The 14,912-nt window shown below is 46.1% G+C and overlaps 1 long non-coding RNA gene across 2 annotated transcripts in view; it reads left to right on the top strand.

The window, feature by feature from the left end:
* Positions 1 to 3,881: 3,881 nt before the first annotated feature.
* Positions 3,882 to 14,912, top strand: part of LOC137664578 (uncharacterized) — a 196,697-nt gene continuing 185,666 nt past the window's right edge. For both annotated transcript variants that reach the window (XR_011048354.1, XR_011048355.1), the window contains exons 1-2: positions 3,882 to 3,984; positions 9,119 to 9,322. This is a non-coding gene — a long non-coding RNA (uncharacterized lncRNA). The remainder of the gene's footprint in view (positions 3,985 to 9,118; positions 9,323 to 14,912) is intronic.

Genomic DNA, 14,912 nt, shown 5'->3' on the forward strand with positions numbered 1-14,912 from the left:
TATTTTGGTTTTGGGTTTTTTTCCTCTCTTCTTTCTTTCTTTGATCTTAAGAAGCAGTGGAACTGGAAAGGAAAAGTGAAGAAAATGGTGGTTTTTCAGTGACTGCAGTCACCTTAACCAAAACAACTACCATCTTTGGAACACTTACTGGCAGCTTCAACAACAGGAGATGGAGCTCAAAGGGGTAGATGGCTGGCTGCCACTCGCCCTGAGGGTGATTGCCACAATGACAGGTAGCACAGACAAGATGCCTGATGTTCCCTTTTCAGGCTACGGTCTCTATTTCTGCTAATAACTCGTTTTAGTGCTACTAAATGCATGTTGCCTCATTTTCCCTGTCAAACAAGGTGGAAAGCGTCTTGAGGCTTGGCAGTGCAGTTCTCTGCAAGCGGTGGCGTGCCAGAAGAGTGCACCTGGGTGCCAGCTGGGGGCTGTCTATTTTGACAACGTTCTATGGAGGAAGGAGTCTACAATGTTCCTGCAGTGCTCAGCACGCTTGAGCCTCTCCAGACACTCCAGAGTCACAATAAAATTTTAAATACAACTTGATTTTTTTTCTAATTAATCATGATTGTGGTGTAGTTTCTGGTGTATCTTGAACACCTTAGACTGTGTTTGGCTGTTGGTGAGATTAGAAAAGGATAAAACAATTTTTTCAGACTTCATAGGGTTTAAGAAAATTCGGTCTGTGGTTTCCCTTGATGGGACTTTAGTGGAGGCTTTAGAAGGGGGAAAATGCTGCAAACGGCCTAGCAGTTTTCTCTCTTTCCCACTAGATGGCCAGTTGTGTTAAGTCCAAGAGCTATTTTCTGTTTCAACATCTGGGAGGCCCACATTCGCCTCCGACTGCCAAAAGCTAGACACAAACCACGCTATCTAGGGAGGACACTTTCAGGCAATACCCTGCTGGGTCAGAAATAATTTTTTCCATCACTTGAGTTTCCTAATCTCTCATTCCCAGTAGAAAGAATATTCCACAGTAAAAGCAAGGGACAACACGTGTTAGGAGGTCAGGAACTATAATGAGCAGCATCCCTTGAAGCTGTATTTGAGACAGGAGAGCAGTATATAGCCATGTTTTCTTGTTTCCTCACTTTACATACTTTTTTTTTTCTTTAAAATGGCTTGGCACCAGTTTATGCTGCATATGAAATATTTTTTTATTGTCTTATTTACATTAGTTTTGAATGCTTGATCAGAAATCTGATCTCTCTCTAGTTTATATGCTTACTTCCCAATAAACCAACTAAAACCCAGCTGCTACGCAGGAGAGAGTGAGGGTGAGTCGGATCCTCTTTCCAAGGGTTGTTCTTTATAGATTGCTCTTGTGTCCTGTTCGCCTGGCAAGAATTTAATTACACTGAAGAAAAAGACAAACATCTAATATTTCACTTGGGGATAGAAAAATCTAAGAATCCTTACACTTTCCCAGAAACAGTTCTGGGAAATGCTTTTGGGGAAAGCAGGAGCTGTGCTTGTTACCCACCTGCTATTCTTAGTCTGTACAGAACCAGGTACGTGGGCATCCCGTATTATCTGATCCTGCTCACGGATCTGACTTCACAACACGTGCTGTTCATGTTTCTGCAGAGGTTCAATTGCCTGTCCAAGCCCATCCTGGAGGCCTGTGTTTGTGCAGAGAGATCAGGTTTGAGCTGAGGAGTCCCTTTCTGCTTGTAGCCAGATGTTAATAAATTTTAGTGCCTCAAGATGCATCGTGGATGCTTGTGGGATTGCCAGAAGTAATGAGGGTGCTGATGCCCACAACTTAGGCTCTTTGCTCTAGAACAGCATTTTCATAGTTTTTAGTCTAGGAAGATGGCAGTTTGGGCAAGAGCAGTGATTTCTGTCATCCTTCCCTGCAGCTTTGCAGGCTTTTAGTGATCAGAAAAAAAGCTTTGCAGGCTTTTAGTGCCTTCCTTTCAGTGGACTGTCTTCCCCACAAACTCCAGCCAGCCTTGGTTGTCTCAGGAGACATATTTTGTCTGCATTTACTCTTGCCCTTACGCTGGACAGCAAAGCACACACGCAGTCTCCATGGGAGATGCACTTCAATGAGAGTTCCCTGGACAGTGCAAGCTGAGGAGAAAAAGGGCTCACAGCTGGGAAGGGTCTGTGAGAGCAGGCCTCTTGCCTAGATAAACACCGAGCTTTGCTGATGGTGCCCAGCCAAGCAAGGGACAAACTGGTGCAGGTGAGCAAGGGGCTGGGACTGCTGAGTGGTGTGTGTGTGACAAAACGGTACGAAGGAGCCAGCCTGCTGCTACTTACAGACGGCTGCAGAATGTCATCTGTGGCTGTAGTCGGAGAGAGAACAGGACTGGGGCTCTGGGTAAATGCTATTTGTAAATAAATAAAGAAATTCAGCCTGGACAGAAAGAAAAAGCTGCAATGTTCCCTGGTAGAAGACCGCCCCAAAAGTCAGTACTTATTTTTTTTTCCCAAGCCATCCTTTTCCTGCCCCACTGAACACTGAGGAACTGCTGCTTTGCAGTCTCAGTCATAGAACCGTTTTGGTTGGAAAGGACCTTGAAGATCATCCTTACGTGTCTAGCTGCCAGCCACGAGGACTTGGGGATGTTTAGGACCCAATACCGGCCTCAGCTAAGGCAACAGGAGTTTTGCTCTTCAGTTCCGTGGGACTCTAGGCGTTACCCATCTCACTCCCCTTTACTTCCATAAACATGGAAGTCTGGCTGTAAGCCTTATTATCAACCAGCAAAATGAAGTGAACTGAGTGGTCTCCTCCGTGCCTCTTTCTGTTACTACCGTTGTCCAGCTTGTCAGTGACTATTCCAGCATAGCCCTGTATTGATGTGGGGCAGGCAGGAGCTCCTAGGGTAACCAGTCTCAAACTGGGATCTGCGTGCTCCTGTCTTGTCTGTACGCCGCGATCTGTGTAAGGTTATGTAAGAAAAAAGGCTACTCCTGTGCAATGCTGAGGGGCCTGCAAAAAGGCAGACACTTGTAGAGCAGAGCTCGCTGATTTTCAGGGGGGTCACAGTAACAGATCTCATGGGTGCTTTTGAAGAATGTCCCGTAAGAATCTCTTGTCTAGTTCCATAAACTAAGTGCCTGACTCCACAAAGACCTGCTCATGTGAGCGGGCTCGTGACAAGATGCATTTTAAGTCAAGGGAATCACAGGACTTGAAGGTTTTAATGATTTTCCAAAAACTACTTTAAGTATCTATTGAATTGTACTGTTAAAGAACAAAATGGTTGTTCAAGTTAAATATTAATTCGTGTAAAATTGACATCTTGACTGTTTTTTCTCATATTTGGCAAGGATTAGGCAGTGGGCATTTGAATGTCTTGACTGCACAGATGAAACTACATCGTATGGTTTTACTGCTCAAGTCTCAATCCTAATTCGACTGATTTTAATAAATGGAATTAATGATCTCACTTCTGTCACTGCAGAAAAATCCTGGATAATTTTAAAGGTGAAAAACTGCCCACAATCCCCTACTGAAATTTAACTTAACCCCAAACTTCTTCCTTTACAAAATACTACAAAGAATGAAGAGCACACAGGAATTAAACAACAAAACCAAAAAACCTACCGCAGTGGTTTAGAGTAAAAATGTTCTTTTTACGTTTACAGGGTACTGTTAAGTGTTTGATTTAGATTTCCTATGATCTGTTAAATGTTGAGTGGTATTTCCACAAGTTATTTTTTCACTTAAGTTATTACCATGTCCTTGAACAGGCTGGGATATTGTAATTCTGATATAAATGGTGTGTCCCTGTGCGTTTGCAGCAGTGTTAGGGCTGTGACAGCGTACAGCGCTCATGTGCAAAAGCAATTGAAAGGACTCACAAGTAGGAAGAAAAAAAATAATATATTTGAACATCTTTTTATTTCAGTTTCTTCATTGCGTTTCCCACTGGACGTGAAGGAAACTTAATCTGCATTTTTGATAATTAAGATATGAAGCAAGCTGCGGAATTTCAGACTTCCTTGTCAGCCTGCAGGACGGGGGTAAGGCTGAGCAAACCGCCTTGGCTGTGGTTGTTCGCGTGCTTTTACACTTTACAAAAAACCTCGTGTTTCTTGTTTCAGAGGAAAGGGATCTTTTCCCAGTACTTTTAATCGCAAAAGGCCACTTTAATTAAGGTCTTGTCTCTGCTTAGTGTCCTTGATGGGAAGGGCACATCCTGCTTGAGCGTGTTTCAGGAATGCGCGCGGCTGCTCAGACTCGCTCCCGCGTGGGGCTGACGCTCGCCGTGAGGCCGTTTCCCCGGGACAGTCTGCGTCGAGACAGCTCGGTCCTGCGCAGGGACAGCAGGTGAAAGCACCACAACGCTCAGATGCTGTGACAGAAACAGAGAACTTGAGCGAACTGGCCTTAGGTTAGAAAGCTGAACAGCAGCACTGAACACCCCGCTGTTTGTTTCAGAGTCGGGGGTCAGAACTGGAAATAACTGATGGAGCTGGTACCATTCCTCAAAAATACAGAATCACAGAATCAACCAGGCTGGAGGAGCCCTCTGGGATCATCGAGTCCAACCATTGCCCTGACACCACCATGGCAACTAGACCAGGGCACTAAGTGCCATGTCCAGGCTTTTCTTAAACCCCTCCAGAGATGGTGACTCCACCACCTCCCTGGGCAGCCCCTTCCAATGGCTAATGACCTTTGCTGAGAAGAAATGCTTCCTAATGTCCAACCTGAACCTCCCCTGGTGAAGCCTGAGGCTGTGTCCTCTTGTCCTATCGCTAGTTGCCTGGGAGAAGAGGCCGACTCCCACTCCACTACTGAACCTCCCTTCAGGTAGTTGTAGAATACCTGGTGGTGTTCCCTTGTCCGCCCCTTCCCCTTGATTCCTGTCACCCCCTGCTCCACACACACGTCTGCCTCCGTTTTCCATCAAACGTGGCAGTGCCTCCTGCCTGCCGGGGAGGCAAGATGGCTCCATCGCCCTGCAGTCAATCGGACAGCTTGGCGTGCGCGGGAGAGCCTGGCCAGCCGAGCCACGCTCTGACCTCCTTCATCTGCTCATCGCGGCGCTCTGCCTGCACACGAGCTCCCCGGAGCGCTCTGCTCCAGAGCTCCGGAGCTCCGGGCAGGGGAGCGCTGCGTTGTCCCAACCCCGAGGCCTGGTGCGGCTGCTCGGCGGGCCTGCGCGCCCCTTTGCCCCTCTGAAAAACGCAGTTAGCGTGTGTCATGCTTGTTAAATCCTTCCCCTGGACCATTTTTGGCTGGTGCCCCCGGCTACGAGCAGTCCCGGCCCGGCGCCGCTGCGGGCTCCCTCGGCCCGTTGCCCCCGCCGCCATTGTCCCCTCCCGGCCCGCCGCCCTCACACGCACGGCCCGCCGCGCCGGCAGGGGGCGCAGCGCCGCCCTCGGGCTGAGGCGGGCACGCGCCCCGTTTGAACTGAGGGGCGGTTGGGCGGCAGGTGCGCGCGGGCGGCCCTGATGGCCTCAGGTGCGCGCGGTGGGCGGGCAGCCCGGAGGTTATATGAGGGGGAGGCCGTGCCGCCCTCACCGTGTCTGCGCCGTGAGGGCACCTTAGCGTCGCCGTGGGGCGAAGGGTGGTGGCGGTGCCCCCGGCCCGGAGCACAGGTCGCCTCTGGCAGCGAGGCGAGCGCTTTCCCGCCCGCTGCAGCCGTGTGGAATGTTCTGGAAGAGGCCTGAGGGGAGCGCAGGCGGGCAGCCGTGTTCGGGGCGCGGCCTGAGGAGCCGGACTAGGCTTTCACGGTAAGAAAGCTGCGGCTCAGCTTCTTATTCCCAAGTTAAGTCTAATATCCCCATGTCCTTCCCAATGGTTCTGGGAACAGAGCTTTGTGGGCTGCGTTTGAGGAAAAGTGAGGTTTTGGCCTTGATGGGAAGCTGTGTGTTTCCAACTGTGTTTGGAAACAAAGGGCTCTGAAAGGAGCCTCTTCCCCCTGTAAGAGGCTGGAAGCATTTCTGTATCTTACAGTCTGGCTAGTAAGAAAGGGATTTATGTTATTTGTGTTTGGTGTTTTTGCAAAACAGGTTAACTCTGCCCAGTACGGTGCAGTGGCTCTGCCTAGGCCTTGGGTCTCTTATTCTGCAGTAATAGATTTTCTTTTCATTTGTACTGAACTGCTGTGCTTTTGGGTACGTAAGGAAGGTTTCTGCTGAGGAACTTTCCCTCTAAACTTGCTCTTCAGATATTTCATTTTAATAACTGTGTTTTTCTTTCATTATTTTCCAATTTATAAATATTATCTGTGTAAGACCACCAGGGAAGGGTTTTCAGCACTGTTGTATATGCTGTTCCAATGTCAGTTGTCTGTTATGACTCTAATGTGGCACATAGTAATTAATAAATCCTATGTTAACTCTACCAGGTTTGTAAACCTCTACATAAAAGCTGTGTGTGAAATCGATTCTACAGTGGTTCCTTAAGAAAAGGGATTGGCACTTGTTCATGGCTCTTTGTGTTGGTGGATGTAAAAACTGTTGTGATTTTTCTACTGTGGCTGTATCTTTTTATTCTGGTCCTTAACTGGCACTTTAATTAATACATTAAATAGAGGTCAGATAGTGGTGCGTGCAGTGGACTGTTGTAGCTTCCTTTCAAAGCAGTATTTTGTTTTAAATGTTTTCCACTGCTGTGCTACAGTCCGAGATCTCTTTGGTACGATGTTTGAGATGACCTCAGACAGGAGAGCTCATCCATGTAAAATGACTTCAATTAATAGTTAATTATATGAGGTGATGGTTCTGTGAGAGCAAGCTATCCTGACTCATTTACAACTGTCCATGTCTAGGTACAGTATGTGTAATGTAATTTGATGTCTGCTACTACAAATGCAAGGGTTAAAAATAAATTCCTAATGCAAAGGGAAGTATATCTTGTCTGTGCCACGACTGGGCTTCAAGGAGGGTGAATAGTTTTTAAAATGTGGGAGGTTTATTGAAAAAAAACAAAACAAACAAAAACAACAAGGAAAAAAAACCCAAACCCACAAAAAGCCCAACAAACAACAAAACTTTGTAGTGAAAGTAGAGCAGCACTGGTTCAAGATGTTTATTTCCTCCTATGATGTTTCTTTCTGAGAGAGTAAGCTTTGCATGCTTTCAGGTGTTTAAAAAGTGCGGATTTCTGGCTAACACTGAAAGGAGCAAATGTTTGCTTTTTTTAGTTTTGGTGGGATTGTTTGTTGGTTTTGGTTTGTTTCTTGTTTGTGTGGTGTACTGTAACAGAAAAAAAAGAAATTAAAATATTAGTTATTTGGGTGTTCTTGAGAGAGAGTCCCAGGGGAGCAGCTGCCTGAAGCAGAGGGAACAGGTGGGTATCCTAAAGAGTATAACAAGCTCTTAAGCTAAAGAGTGGGGAGCAGTTGCACCTGCTTACCAAAGAGTAAGCTCTCAGGAATGTTTCTGTTAATGTCTGATTATCTCCAAGTGAGAAATGTTTAGGGTTAGGTGAGGGTCAAATTTTGTGAAGGCATGCAGTATTGTTTGTGCACTGACAGGGAAGCAGAGTCACGGGGAAAGAGACAGCAGCACATTCTTGTACCAAGGTTTGAAGAACAGAAATAATTATGACTCTATCAGTTAAGTGTCAGTCATTGTGTCTCTCTCTATTTTGACACATTCAATTCCAGTGACTGATGGTAAAGAAGACGAGAGTGTTAGGGAGGTTTGAAGGAAAAATTTTAATGGGGGGAAGCGAGGGCAGAAAAAAAACCTGTCAAAGACAATTTCTGGCAGGCAGTTGGGTTCCTGGTGCAGACAGATTGGCTAATGTTGATTGTTGACAGCTTCTGCAGCTTGCTAATTACAACTGTAAAAAATTCAGGTGAATGACAGTAACTTGAAATGTTAATTCTGCTTTTTTTTATTTTGCAGCTGCAACTGTTAGTTGGCTATTGCTGTAATTGATGGACATGGCCAGTTGCTTAGACAGATGGAAATTAATACTTGCGTTACCGTTAGAACTCACTATCGCAGCCACAGTGTCATTAGTCTCCTGCACTGAATTAATGTGTACAAGATAGCGTGTATAGAAGGAGCAAACACAACTTCTACCTGCAGGCCAGCCAGCGGCACTGTGCTCGCTGTGTATCTGTGCGGGGTCGTGCATCTCTAGGCTGTGGTGAAAGGTGGTGAGGCTGCGTTAAGGAGGAGTTGTGAGCTCTGCAGTCCTGTGGGCACAGTGGGGTGAGACACCGGAGAGCTGGGCAAGGGCTTGTTCAGGTTGGTGATTTATCCCAGTCACAAGGCTGGTTTTGGGAGGGGCAATAGGGATGTGAGGAGGAGGTAACTGTGCTCAGGGTCCCCCACATGAACTGGGTTCAGACTGGTGTAGTTTTCTAGCAGTATTGTCTTAAATCTGATGGATGTGGCAAGTCTTACAGTGTGTAGCAGTAGCGTGGGTTTTCCTGCTGATGCGAAAACTTCACTCTGCCTTGCATGAAAGGGGAAAGGCTGGAACAAAGCAGAATTGTTGTGCCTGTTTGCATTGAAGGCATGTCTACTGGGGAAAAAAATTAATAAATGCTTTCCAACACCAAATAAACAAAGTATGGTCCTGTATGTCTTAAGGCTGGGAGGTATGAACTCTGAGTAGAGGAAGCTTCCCTGCAATGGCAGCACTTGAGGGGACTTCGCATACAGGCTGTTTCTGCACAGTATTCTTCAATAAGGGTAGTGGTTTCTCTGTATTTCACCTGGCCACTTTTTTTGTATGTCCATTAAATATCTGAAATGAGAAAGTATTTCTTTTTCTGTGCTTAAATGGATTGAGACTAGACATGTAGATTTTTGCCCAGGTTATATGCAAATAAGGAAGAAGTTCTTTGGCTTTTGAATTGTTTCAGTGATGCCATACAGACAACTGAAAGTATGCCAGGCTCCTTGAGCTGGGATTGTGACCCCGTCAGTTTTTTGGGGGTTTGTTGGATTTTTGGTTTTGTTGTTGAGGATGATAGCTGTCCCAATATAGCTGCTGTTTGGGTCAGGCCTGTGCACCCCTTGAATTCCATGGCAGTTTATGCAGGAGACCATCTGATTTTAGTTCCTGCTCTCATGTCCTGACTTAGCAATGTCTCACCTGAGTTATTTCAAGCAGCAAGCTATTTAACTTCTTTCAAGCCCCAGAACTACAGTGTTTTCAAATGTTCTGTTTTTCTTATTCCAGTGAGGAAGGCTTATTGACTATAAGACCCTGAAAAATGTTACCTGGATGTGAGTGTGCAGCTGCAGATGTTACCAGAGCTTAGAAGAGAGAAATACTTGCATTCAAGATACTGGAGCCGTCCATTCAACAGAGAGCAGATGACCTGCTTGCTAGGAGAGTGCATGCAAGAACAGGCCCGCCAGTTTTCCTGAGCTTCTGGAAAAGGTTAGATGTTGTTAAAAATTACCATAATAATGCAGGAGTCTCTTAAGACTTGTGTCAGAGTTAATGGAAGCATGTGGCTTAAGTTGTTCATCATCAGAAATTCAGGTGTGATCTTAGCTGGTGTCTGTGATTTAAAGTTACCTGCACATCAGGTGAATTGGAAACGAAAAAGCCTACAGGTAGGGTAAGTAAAAGCAATTAGTAATGTCAAGTAATATACAGAGGAAAGTAGCAGCAGAGTGAGGTTGTCCTAAGCAGAGGTGTGATGTTACAGGTGGAAGAAACGGATTAAGAGAGTTCTTTGTCTTACTTGCAAGTGGGCCTGCTTTCTCTGTGTGGTTGTGGGACTGGTTCAGGGAAAATCCTGGTCTGCCTGAGTATGGACTTGCTTCAGCATCTCTCCTCCTAAGCCTCCTGTGACCAAATTGGTGCCTCATCTTAAGACCCACCAGGTCTGACTGGTGATTCTGACCTTAGAGCTGAAGTGTACGCAGCTGCGCCGGAGCTCTTGGCTGGCCTGGTTAGCAGAGCTTTGGTGTAAGTGTAGTTGTGCGCTTGCGTGCAGCGTAGGAGATGTTCCTACACTGAAGGTAGGGTTGTGTTGCCCACTGCTACGCCAATTACTGGATATTAATGGCAGGATAGCACGCATATGCCTAAACTGGGAAGCAGAAGGTTAATAGACGAACAGCACCAGAAGATCCCATTTATCAGTTTCTATTTATCTCTCCTTGGGAGGTGGCAGGTTTACAGTAAATACCTTCTGTCCTCCTAATTTCCTAATGATGGGGATAATGATGGAGAATGGTGAAGTCATTAACTGGGACAGCCTCTGTGCATCACTCTGTCAACCACATCTCTCCAAGACCCGCAATGAAAAGTGATGGGCTCCAGCTGTTCACCAGATTCTCTTCCCTTCCCCCTCCCCATTCTCAACCCCAATTGCAGGCTTAGCAATTTAGAAGAGGGGGGAAAAGAAAACCCCACAACCAAAAGCCAGTCCCTTCCCCTTCCACTGCAATGACAGCCCAGTCTGCCCTGCGCTTTGTGTGTGTGGGAGGGGGGATGTACCAGTCTGATCCCATCAGTGCAGTGGTATCCCCGGTGGTGTCACTTGGGCAAGGTGTGCAGTGCTGGAGAGGGGAACGGTTAACCAATACGAGCAGAACAAGGAAGAAGGTTGTGCTTCTAGGGTGCAGGCATTGGGTTTGCTTTGTGCTTCTTCCGCTCTTGCCTTCTGCTGAAGAGCTTTTTAAATGTCTGTAAAAATATCTAGTGGTTCTCTGTAACTGAAACTGTGTGCTGGAGTACCGATGGGTCTGGTGGTTAAAAAATGGATGGACAAACAGTTCCTGGTTGTGTGGTACATCGGGGTAGAACTGCGGCAAGAGTACAGTAGCCAGGCTCTATTTCTAGATCCCACTGCTCAAAGGTGCAAGTTCTGCAAGACAGAAAGGTGTCCCTGAAACGTGAACCAAAGTTCAAATAAAAATTGAGCCAAGTAAATTGTTGATTTTGAAAAACTACTTTTTTTTCCTATGACATTTCTTTGTAGCTGACTCGAGGGGTTTTTTTTGTTATATTTGTTTTGCATTTGGGCAATGGCTGCGACTCGATGGCTGTTTTCAGAGAGTTAAGAGTGATTTACTGTTTGAAACAGCCACGTATACATCCAGTGAGTGCCTGGGATTTATTGCCAGCGTTGTATTTCTCTCCATGACAGGTGGAAAAAAAACACCCTCCACAGGGGCGATTGAGGGATCTTCATTACAATGAAAGGGGAAAATCTTACTTGTGCTCTCTCATATGCTTACAGTTTTCTGGTAAACCTGAGCCTGGGTACAAGTGCCTTCAAACCTGCTTAGCCTGGCCTGTTTTCTAGTAGTGTGATAGTTCTTCAGTGAGGTGCCTTTCTTTCTTGATTGTTGTTAGTTCATGTGTTAAAGCAATAGCTTTGCCTGTAGCATACCTACAGGCGCTTGCTGCGGCCTTGAGTATAGTATGATGTGGCGGAGCCGTCCAGACCTTCTGCGGGTCGTGCCTTTTGCTCTTGACCGTCAGCCATGTGCAGTGTCTGAGAGTCCAGCCTCTGCCTTGGCGTGTTTTGAAAAAGAGAGACCTGCCTGAAGTGAGGTTTTCCTCTGCATCCGCCATGTGTTGGGCTCATAAAAGAACCCCTGAGCTGTGGGAGCTTTGTATTAGAAGGGTTCATTAACTTTCAAATGTTTCAATTGAGAAATTTCAGAGCTCTCAGCAACAGACCAAGGTGGCCAGCTCAGCCAAGAGTGTCCCCTGACAGTCAGGTACAGATGTGATTGCTAGTCAGAGCACCGTAAGAAACCTAATAGTGTCCCAGGAAGTGTCATACTTGAGCTGGAGAGGCTTAAACCAGATAACCCAGAGAGACTGTAAATAATTTTTATTAGGCTTTAAGAGATAGGAAGATAGAGGAGCCTTTAACTTGTAGCATGCCAGAAATGCAGTCTGCAAGGCTGTAAAGCGTGTGGGTCCCACCTTTATGTGCCTCGTGGTGTTCATTTAGCTGTCCTGGAAAATGTGACAGGAGGAAGGAAAACACAGTTGTGGTGAGAGAAAGGACTCTGGTACTGGCCTAATTCTGAGCAGGTGATTAACTGTGTTCGTAAGTGCTTCAGGCCAGGGTAGATCATGATAGTGCAAAGGGGCATTTTTCTGACTAATGTCTCTGAATGTGGTGTCTGAGCAGAGAGAGAGATTACAAATGAAAGGCAATGAAACAGCTCTCTTGTTTGGGAGGTGTGGTGTTAGACCGTTACCACATTAGACAAGGTGGAAGTAAAAGTTCCCTAAACATTTTTCTCCTTTATTTTCAAATCCCAGATGCTGCTCTTGGTCATACAGACCCACAAAGATTTTTGTATTGCTCCGAACAGGTCTGGTAGGTGCATGTCAGGGAGTCTCCTCCCAAGGGCTTTGACTTGGGTTAACCACCTCTGGTATCTCTTGGCGAGTAACTTTATTTTGTATCTTCAGTCATAAATGTTTAGGCCGGGGAAAGTGGAGTTAATTTCATGTGTAATAAAGCAGGTCACTCATCTTGTTAGCCCTGCACTGCGCTCAAGGACTGATGTTTGACTGAAGTCTGTTCTCCAGCTTTGGTTTAGACATGTGAGGAGGTGCCAGTTCACTGGGATTCCAGCCATCCCTGCAACAAACTGTGAGGCCTTCTTGATGATTTTGCAGTGTTCTTGCTCTTGTTGGGTTGCTTTTCAGTGAGCAGGCCTTGCCTGAGGTATGTTTGATGGAGAAAATAAAGGCAAGACAAATTGTCTACCACTGTGGAAATTTGTTTGGGTAGGACAATAGCTACAGCACTGAATCTTGAGGAAGATGGATGCTGTTACAGATAATGCTGGTCAAGTGAAAGAAATGTCACTGGAGCATTGTAATATCTATCCAAAATCATTTTTTCAATTATGTGTAACATACAGCAGGGGATGACTTAGAAATTATCCTAGCTGACAGCACAGAGGCCACACAATCTTACATTCAAGACAGTTTTTAAATGTGCAGAGTGTACATATTAACCCTCTGACTCTAGGTGGTTTAAAGAAAACAAAAGTGGCAGTTCACAGTGAGCATTTAGCTCTTGTTTCAGTGTGTCTAACTACTGTTGTAGAACTGGCTATTACACACAGTTGCAGCTTCCAAAGTGAGGTGTAGTGGTGCGTATCTGCAGGACATTATGGATTAATCTAATGCTTTATGTTGATTTAAGTGTACTCTGGCTTCCAGAAGCTTTGTCAAAAAAGAAGCTATTAAATGTGTTTTCCTTGAGTAACTAAATTCTTAATGTGTCTGTTGGGTGAGGTGTTCAAGTTTGGGTTCAGTAGGTTGTACATCCTCTAAGTGGTACTGCTTGCTGGATCTGCTCTGCTCAAGGATGGGAGAATTCATTGATGGCTGTGGAGAAATGGGAATTAAATGTAGAGGGCTTTTTTTGTTCCCTACCTCTGGCTGCAAAGTGCAGGAGCACTGCACCTCGTGGAGATCCCAGTGCTTCCAATTGCAGGAGTGGTCAGAGTGTAGAAATAAAGCAGCATGTAATGTCAACATGGGAAAAGTGAAGGTGTGGGCCAAGTTTATGCAGAGAGATAAATACTTCCCGTGTTCTAAGATACCATTTTGTCTGAACAACATTGCTGTTACGCAGCAAAGTTCTTTGTGAGTTACAGAATCCATCAAAAAGATTCCTGTATAGCATTCCTCGTTGGTCAGGCTCTGTCAGACGTGTCTCAGTAGGTCTGTCCTGTCAGGAGTCAGTGCAGAGACGAAGGGACAGATGGGGAAAGGAGACAGGGAGTATAAGGGAATGTACATGATCTCACCCAAGGGACACGTTAAATTTAAGTTTCTTGGTTAACAGTTTCATAGCGTATTAGTGGCTGACCTTGCAGCGAGGATTTATAAGTACCTCCCCCCTCTCCTTTTTCTTTGCTTTTTACCTTCTTGCAGAGCAATAAAGATGCTGGACTCCAGAGAGCTCCTATAAGAATTCAGTTCCTAAGACACAGAATTGCTCTATGAAGAGAGGTGGAGGAAGTTATGAGGATAGGAACGGGAAGGAGGTTTGTCAGGAATACTTTTAGGACTGATCAGAGCAGGATAGGAGGAAGGGATAGTCTTCTTCTGAATAGGATAAGCTTGTTGTTTCAGGAGACGACATACAGCATCGGAGGGCTGCAGGCTCCCTTGGATTAGGGCAGGGGCTTTCCCCACTTCACAGCAGGTAGCAGGAATGGGACAGGAACCCGGGCTTCTCTATGCTCTGTATGGAACCATAAATGCAGCAATGAAAGGAATAGCTCTCTGCTGTTTCTCTTGATCACGTTGTGTCTACTTTGGCTTAGACTCATGTCTACTACCAGTGGTTCCCTGTGGGATGCTCCCAATTGAGGAACCTGAGGCTCTGCAGGAGAGGTTAACAGAAGGGTTATAGAAAATGAATTAAATAATTCATGACCTGTAGGCCACCGGCAAAGGGGGAAACTTATTTCCAGCTCTTCTAAGGCACAAGCCCAGATCCTTACCAGTCTAAGTGTAATTTGGTGTCCTTTGTGAGCACAGAACTGGTGGCCTTGTCAGAAGGAATCCCAGCGATGCCTTTAATCACACCATGTAACTTAAACACTGTGAGGGTGGCAGAAGCCTGGGCGAGGAGCTCAGGATTACTGTGAGAAGGTGCAGTTGGGAGCAGTGCAGGGTAGCTGCCTTACTCATGTTTTGTCAGAATCTTCCCACACCACCGTGGGTTCCAAAGTATGACAGAACTGTGCCTAAGAATGACGGTCTCTCTGTCATATGCCTGCTGTCTGCCTTTTATGTATTGAGGGGACAGGGACCTTTGCTGCGATGGCAGAGGAGCCTTAGACAAGCTGTCTGCGTTGATATATACAGATGACTTTATGTGCTAGAGGTGGAAGGTGTGGCTGAGCAGCGAGAGGCAGCCGCGGAGGTCTCCAGGGAGCAAAGCGCAGGTTTGCAGATGGGTTTGACCGAGCGATGGCTTGTCAGACACGAGGGGACTCTGGGCAAGTGCCTGGAACAGAGA

The sequence above is a fragment of the Nyctibius grandis genome, chromosome 6 (assembly GCF_013368605.1).
Source record: "Nyctibius grandis isolate bNycGra1 chromosome 6, bNycGra1.pri, whole genome shotgun sequence".
Lineage (NCBI taxonomy): Eukaryota > Metazoa > Chordata > Aves > Nyctibiiformes > Nyctibiidae > Nyctibius > Nyctibius grandis.